Source organism: Coregonus clupeaformis, chromosome 12 (assembly GCF_020615455.1).
Source record: "Coregonus clupeaformis isolate EN_2021a chromosome 12, ASM2061545v1, whole genome shotgun sequence".
NCBI lineage: Eukaryota > Metazoa > Chordata > Actinopteri > Salmoniformes > Salmonidae > Coregonus > Coregonus clupeaformis.
In genome coordinates, this window is record NC_059203.1 from 12,821,172 (window position 1) to 12,830,165 (window position 8,994).

The window sequence follows — 8,994 nt, forward strand, 5'->3', positions numbered from 1 at the left end:
TAACAATATAATCGACTAGTTAGCCTTATCACCCGCGTTCTCTTCTGCAGAAAACACCTGTAGGATAGGCCTGTACGAGTTTGCGGTAGCATATTTCATGCAGACAAGGTTCCTATTGCTATTGCTGTTTCATCCGTGGAATTCAATAGTACAATATAGGTGAAGACATTCTATTTTGGATATTAATATTTTAACATCAATTAGGCCTAAAATTGCGTGTCGAGATCGTCAAATCGTTTTCAGTAAAACGTGCAAGCTTATGAGTAATTACAGAAATTACACCGATCCATGATGGTAGTAGGCCAATAGCCTAACAGGTAGGCGTAATGAACATTTACAAGAGGGACCTTTCAAATAGCAATAGCTTAAAGCCCATTCTAATAAAAGTAATAGGTTAAAACTATTAGCCTACATTCTTAAGTAGCCTAAGAAAGAAGACTAAGTTGAAAGTCGCGTATGTCAACTCTGTGGGCCTGCCGTGCATAGAAAATTGTGTGACAATTGCTGTGGAAAACACTACTGGTGGAAGGCAATTTCACAAATAATTTTTGCAACAATTAGGGAGTGTGGAGGGGTGAAATGGCGATTTCACATGCAGATGCGCGGATGGGGAGGACCTGGTACCCTGCCGAATAGCTATGACCCTAACTCTGCCACTTTGGTTTGCTTCACATGGGATATCAGGCACAAAGAGCCCGCCTCACCCTCCTTGGAAGACTCACTGAGCATTGGATTAAGTCAAGCATCAATCACGTGAAAACCAAACAAAAGCGTTTTCCAGAAAAACATTCTTTAGATGGAAACATAGGCTGTCTTTCTACTGGCTTTAGGGAGGAGGTATGTAACCAATAAGTCTCTCTCTCTCTCTCTCTCTCTCTCTCTCTCTCTCTCTCTCTCTCTCTCGATAGAAATACGTATGTAAATCAACTTCCCCTCAAGTGTGTATTTCAAATGTCTAAATAATGTAAGGCAGGTTCAGTATGATTTTTTTAAAACTTCAACTGTCATTTCAAGTTTGTGTCTTTGCTTTTTTGAAATTCATGTAAAAGGATTTTGATTTTTTAAATGTAAATATTATAAAATCAATATAATATGCCAATAAACAGTAAACATCCACATTTTGTTCTATCTTCACTTTGGTTTTCTTTAGTGTGGGTTATTTGGGTTGATATTGAGAGCCCCTCTATGTCTATCTTTATGTAGGCCAAAATAAAATGCAAACAAAAATGCTGATAACCATGATAATGATGATAATAATGGTTAATATTATTAAAAACAAAGTTACACATAATAGAGTATTAGGCCTAACAATGTCAATATCAACCTATCAGCCAATATCTTTATAACATTGTGTTTAGTCTGGTCCCCTTGCATTTAGGTCTCCAATAAGGGCTATGTAAAAAATAACGGAAATAGCCATGCATTATTCACTCAATGCATGTGTTTGCAATCCACAGCCACAATTCACTTTTGTGGTCAAATGAAAAATTAAGCACCCCCGTTACCTTTTATCATTAAATTAAGTTATTATAAGACTATATTTTATAGGTTTATTTCGTACATTTTGTCACAAGGACAAACACATTGCAAGAAAAAAACGCATCCTCCGCTCCTGTTCACTAACTGAGATTCTGAACTCTTGTCAAACCATGACACCAAAAGACGATACTTATTTTTTAGGTGAGTTAGCATTAAGCATGGTGGGCTATATCATTCACAGAATCATTGTGTTGTCATTTTGGCTGCATGATCACCTTAATACTTTTAGGCGCGTTTCTCATGATGGTGCAATGAGGTACGCTAATGTCCACTAGTGGGCGACGATGTATTTACTTTACACCTCCTCCCTATGTCCTCTATATTCACGAGGTAAACGAATGGCTGATGGAAGTACCACCACCCCCCCCACACACACACACACACACACCTCTCTGCATCTGATTCCAATAAGGGACTGTCACTTGTGTTTCTCTTCACAAGACAGAGAACACTTCCCCTTTTATCATATTGTCTACAATCTTATCTTGATCTGGGGGTTGTTCTTCAAACACTTTGCTACAAAGCCTCTCATTATTTGTGACATGGCAATTACCCAAGTTTCTTTTTAGCTTGTAGGTGAATACTGCTGTTTCTCTGCAAGGCATCCTATCTCCATCCTGCATCAACTCATAGTGCCTTGTACAAATTTTAGCTATTCATGTTGGACGTACACAAAGAAAGCCAAGCTTTGATGAGAGGCATTGCTTATTTAACCATTATAGTTCTGAACAAAGTCAGGTATTGCATGAATATAGTTTTAATGGCATCTTGTATGTGGTGTTACCATCATTTTCCTAACATAATTTAAAGTTCCCTAACATAATACTACATTTTCCTAACATAATTTAAAGTTCCCTAACATAATACTACTTCCCCAGTGCTGTTCTCTCTTTGATAATAAAGAGTATCTTCAGCAAAAAAAATGGAATGCTTATCCTTTTGTTGATGTGTAAATGTGTACATTACAGAGTTGAAACAAATTGCACACTGTACAGTAGTACCCACTGGAAAGGAGAAAAAGCTATTTACAACATACAACTAAATTGCACACAGACTACCAATGCAAATATTTTCCACTAAGAAAAATAGCAAATCTTGGGTCCTTTATCAATGTCCAACACTTGAAAAACACAAATCATAGAGATTCTTGTTATTTTACAGTCTACTATAAGACAAGACTCCTTCATAATACAGAGCACTATTTCTCTCTCTCTCTGTAGTCTCTTCTTTCACACACAGCTTGTGAGCTCCACTTGGTGTGCATTGTGTATTTCAATTTGAGCCATATTTGGATAAATTATAATCTTGAAGAAAAACACAACAATATTTCTTATAAAGTATTTCATGTCCATATAGAGATGATAGAGTGGCAGTACGGTCTCTATCGCTCCTCTGTGGCCTGGGCTGTGTTCAGACAGGTGTGACTGCTGCAGAGCAGACTACTGGCAGGACCATGCTAGTTATCTGCCAGGTCCTCCCACTTAGAGTGTACTGTGGTGCTGCAGCTCAGACACCGTAACACTTCCTGCTCTGCTCTGCACATCCAGCAGAATCTTGTTAACTTGCTGGGGCATGTTCACATCTGCTTGGAATTATCCAAATGTGTTATTGCTTCCTTATGGGAATTATTTTTATCAGGATGCGGAGTGAGATAGTATATAAAACGGTCTTGTAAGAGGGAAGGAGAGCTGCTTTCTTTACTTAATTAGAGGGCGCTGCTCAGAGATACTCATCTCATTAGTACAAACAGACATGGGCTTCAGGGAGACACTGGACAGACAGACACAGCTAGGGCTCTGAGAGGCTGATGTTGGGCCCACAAGATAGAGATGACCATGACAGAGTGGAGTGGAGAGGAGAAGAGAGGAGGGCAGGTGAACTCCCGCACAGCCAGATCAGCAGCATCACTAAGTAACCCCTGAGCGGAGAGGATAGGAGAGGAGAGGAGATGAGAGGAGAGGAGAGAAGAGCGGGGGAGTGGAGGTGACATCAGGCTGGCAGCAGGTGTCCCCAGCTGGATGGGTGGGTGGGGGGTGAGGGGGGTAAAGGGTGATCCATGGCAGTGTGGGTGACATCCTGTCACTGCTCATTATTGCATGAATCCTGTTGTATCCTAAAACCACTATCTCACTAGATTGGTATACAGTAGACATGTCACTGACAGTATAGAGGCTTGGGAGAGGAAGAGCCTGTCCAACTAGTTTGGTTTTGGACATTTAAACTTTGGGTACATGAAAGTGTTGGGTGCTCATGTGTTTGTGTGCAAGGTGTGGGATGTTAAAGCCCTGCCACTGAGAGAGAGAGAGGAATAGCTGTCCTTTATTCTCACTAAACAACCCACAGAGGGACAAAAAATGGATTCTGGCATAACCGAAGGCCCTTTTCGCCTTGTGGCAGAGCTCACCTGTCTCTTCAATTAACAGCCCAACACTACCCTAGTTTCCCTCTACAGTCAAATGTCACTGCACTTAAAATATAACTCCATTTCAAATACCCCCTCCAATTTGAGTCTCTGTGTGTTTTATTTGTGTATGTAAGTGTTGTGGGGGGTATCAGTGGCGCAGCGGTCTAAGGCACTGCATCTCAGTGCTAGAGGCGTCACTATAGACCCTGGTTCGATTCCAGTCTGTATCACAATCAGGCCGTGATTGGGAGTCCCATAGGGCGGCGCACAATTGGCCCAGCGTTATCCGGGTTTGGCCGGGGTAGGCCGTCATTGTAAATAAGAATGTGTTCTTAACTGACTTGCCTACTTAAATAAAGGATAAATAAAATCATGATCTGTATAGCAAGGTATTATACTATAGCCTCTGTGTTCAATTGCATACATCCAAGTCTTTGATGATTTGCATCACACAAGATAATAGTAGATGGTGTAAAACAAGTCATGACTGTTCCTGCTGTTTGTTGAGTAGGAGGAACGCATGCAGAGTCACTCAGATAACAACCCTGTTGATTTGTCTGTCAGGGCCCTCAGATGACACAAACCTGACCAGAGGAGGACCATGTCGGTCAAAACGTTTTGTTTGTTGTATCACTGAAAGCCTAATTAAAGATAATTTATTGGGGAATCAAACATTGAGCAGATATTACCTAGTAACGCAAGTTTGTATGTGAGTAAACGCTGTCTTTTTATGATTGCAAACACATCCTGGACTCTTGACCTAGACCGTGTGACTATATTGTATATACGTTTTATTCCATTTTCCCCATCTCATTTTCTATGAAGAGGCCATCAATTATTTATAATTGCTAAGTAAGAGTTAGTTTATAAAAGTTATATTACTTTTAAAACGCAAAGTGAAGATCAGAGTGAGCATGATATTTCATTTCGAGAGCATGTGAGCATGAATATTTCAAACAATATTTCTGTGACTAATATAAGTGGAAATCCTAAAACGTATTTGATGAATGTGTCTTGGTTGATGTCTGATAAATTCTACAAAATCCCTTTGAATATTAATACAAGAGATCCTGAATGTTTTTTGTACTAGCTAATTCATATGTATAATCTGAAAATCAAATCAAACTCCTCTTTCCCCTCGCAACAGTGTGTAACCTCCTGTAGTGGTGAAGTAGACTACTTGTCCACACTGTCAATACCTGAGAAGCATCAGAGCTCCAGTAAGAAACAAAAGTCATAAACAAGCAACAAACTATAAACCAAAATGATGTACTCTATGTACCACACTGTAAATTGTACGGTTTAACAAATAGACTTGAGGAGTTGTGCCCCATATTCACATGAGTGCGTGTGCTTGTGTGTGTGTGTGTGTGTGTGTGTGTGTGTGTGTGTGTGTGTGTAGTGTGTGTGCGAAGTGTGACGTGTGTGTACAACATGTGATAGAACCCCATGCTGTGGCATCACGGTCTGAAGTGCATGCCAAATCCTCTTGTCCTCTCACCCAACCAACCAGCCTGGCTCCGCAAGCATCAGCCCGTGCAGCAGACATCAGTAGCTCCTGGGATGGTGAGCAGGTCATGACCCCTGACCCCTAAGGAGAAGTCACAGTGAGTGGACTGTGTGTCCCCAAACATCTTCCCTTTAACAAGCTGTGACTATCCTGACCAGCTACTAACCAGTTACTGTCTGCATCACTCCAGACTACAGGAACATCTCAGACTGAAGGAACAATACATCTCGGAGTAAAACTAAAGGGACCATTCAAAAACACTTGCATGTTCTTCATAGCCTTCACAAACCAATGGAGCTCCCATTCACCTCCAGGATAAATCCTGTTTCTGTTCGGCCAATGCTTTAAAACGTTGTCAGTCCTTTTCAAGCCATTGTAATAAAGTATGTTTCAAAAATATTTGTCTCAAGGTTGTGTGCACGTACACCAGAAGACAACAGAAGGCCATTTGACCATGGCCATTTAGGAATTGTCTAACAAAGATATTGATGCTGTTTGTTTTAGAGACGAATGCATCCATTTAGCAACAACAAAACTCTTCAACTCCTAGCAGCATGTGATAGACTAGTCGTGTTTTGCTCTTAATCAGTTAAGGAAGCCTCTCTTGAAAAAGCCAAAGGAAGAAAGCAAGTCCGTTGTTTAATGAAGATGAAAGTAACAGCCTCCATTTTGCATGCTGCCATAATTAGTCTCACTGAATCCATCTGAGAGATCATTCTGTGGGAAAAGACAGAATTTGATCCCCAACATGTGAGAGACAAAATGTCCCTCTGTCTGTTAAAACAGCAGGCAGAGACTAAGTCAGACTCAAGACCTCACAGTGGACTGAGGAGATGGTCAGACATTTCTTTATGTGGGTAGTTAATGATTAAACGTGTTCAAAACTGTACACGTTCTACAAGGCTGGGAAGCTTTTCGGTGATGACATGGGATTATTTTTAATGACTAATTTAAACTGCAGGTCTGGTCCATCTATAGAGACAACATGTGGATTGGGATCTGAATACTTCTCAAGTAAAGTTAGGAAAATATGGAACCTCACACATTTGACTATGTTCCAAAAGAATAAGTATCTATTTATGTCCTTTTCCCTAAAACAGGATTTGCTTTACTGTTTCAGTTCAAGTTCCAGTAGGGCACACATGGAGGAAACCTGATCATATCGCAAACTCTAAAATGTCTTGCAAATCACATTGAAGACAATATGGAGGTTTCTGTCAAGATGTGAAACACAAATGTTAGCAGAACAGATAATCTAATTGAGAATGGGTAAGAGGCATGCTTTGGTTATTATGTTAGGGATGGGTGTCATGGGAGAGTCTGTGAAGCTTCATCTGGCCTCCTTGGCCTCCCCTCTCCTCAATAATCTGCTTGATAAAATGAACATTTGGCACAGAAATGCTGGTTAAAATGTTTTCCCATTGAATGTGTGAAACTGGCTTACTGGTCCTACACAGAGTCAGTTCATCTCACCCACCTCTCTGTTTTCTGAGTGGGCATGGGCTGTTAAATCTTTCTGAGAGCCCATTGACTCATGTCTTTTCATCAAGCCCAGTATCTGGTCCAATCCACCGGAGGGGACCTTTAAGGCTTATGGAGTATATCAGTTATGTGCATTTATGTGTTATTTGCAGCCATTATTAGCTTTTTAAACATAATCATAATTTCTGAAGGTGGCCAACTTCAATCACAATATATGAATTCATTTTATTTAAGGCCATGTCTTAAAGTGGTCCCTTCTGCCTCTTCCCTGGTACATTATCTGGTCATCTGAGCATCTCTAACTGAACTGTCACAGACGATTACAGCAGGAACAACTCCTCTTGGTGTCCCAAAGAGCATGGGGTCCTCACGAGAGTATCAGCTACCACTGGACTCAATGTCAGTGTTCAGTTAATCATGCACTACAGAATCACCATGTAAGATGCATTTTGCTTGCTGTCTAGCTGTGTAAAGTGTCTATTCATTTTCCGATTTTGCACAGAAAAGTGGTCAGCGTAATAATGACGTTTTTGCCCTGGGCAGTCTACAACTCCACATGACTGGGCCTGTTGGATTGCAAATTAACTGGTTAACCAAATGATCTAACCTGCATCATTTTGGGATATGTGCTTTAGGAGTAGACAGTTATTGAATAATATTCAAATCATTATGCATGTGTGGTCGTGTATCATACAATAAATAACCAAACTATAACATGTCCTATCCAGTCACTAGGTTATTATATTAATTAATTATATTAATATGATGGAAATGTACAATAAAATGGAGACATGAATTACATTACAACTAAATACAGAATAATCTATTCCACAAAGATATACATTACAAAAGCTAATTCAATGGACGACAATGGGTGGTTTTGTAATTTTGTACTGTGTAATGATGATACATGTAGATAAAAAAAAATGATAATGCATGTAGATCTCTCTGTCTTTTTTGTATAAATTGTGTATTAAGGATGAGAAAATGATAAACTTGTTGACATATGCAAAACAGTTTGCTGTCAAGTTCCTGCAGATAGGGCTCACAGTAATAAGGGAACATGTAACAGTACAGGAGTCACTGTTCTGTGTTATGGACTTATGTGCTGTGAGAACATATGCGCTATCTGTTATCAAATATAACTATGTGTTCATTCATAGACAAAGGGCTATCAGAGTCTGACCCCTCCTCAGAGAAAACCATGTGTTTGTCACACACACAGGAACAGCATCTCTCCACAACAGGAGTGTGAAATCACCATGTTCCAACAGCGAGGGAGTGGAGCTCCCAAAGGGAACAAATATCAGTGCACCCGGTGTACATCATGCAAAGCACTGACCCCTCTATTCATGGGTCACTCTCAGGAAATCAATGTTTCTACTCTGCAGTTGCAGTGGCTGGAGTGAGAGCAAAACTTATGTCATCATCTAAAGATATCTAGAGTAAGGAGAGGACCACATTGGTCTGACTTTTAACTGAAAACCATATCAGAGGCATTAAGAACCTTTTTTAATATATTTTATATATATGTTATAACTGTAATCCATTACAAATACTGTATTTCCACATGTCTTTCCTTTACACAGGTAAACATAAATATAAAAACATAAATACTGTAGCATATACATTATACAGACTACTATCTTTCATTTAGTCAGACCTGACAGCCTACTACAATTCAATGAATGTATGTATTTTCAGTCATAGTAGCCCTACTTATCATCCACTATAGAAAACAGACAATTGAAACTTAGCCTGACTGATCAGATTGATCTGCAAGCTTAAAGTTGAGGAGAGAATGACTGCATCACTATTGGTCTTTGTGCGAGGTATTGATATGTTGAAGGTACTGAACTGTCTGTTCATGCAGTTGGCACACAGTTCACAGACACTCATCGGTATCACACAAGAAATACAAGTTCTCTTCACAGTCCCCAGGTCCAGAACAGAGGCTCGGAAACGCACAGTATTAAATAGAGCCATGACTACATGGAACTCTGCCACCCCAGGTAACTCAAGCTAGCAATAAAACCAGTTTAAAAAACAGATAAAAGAA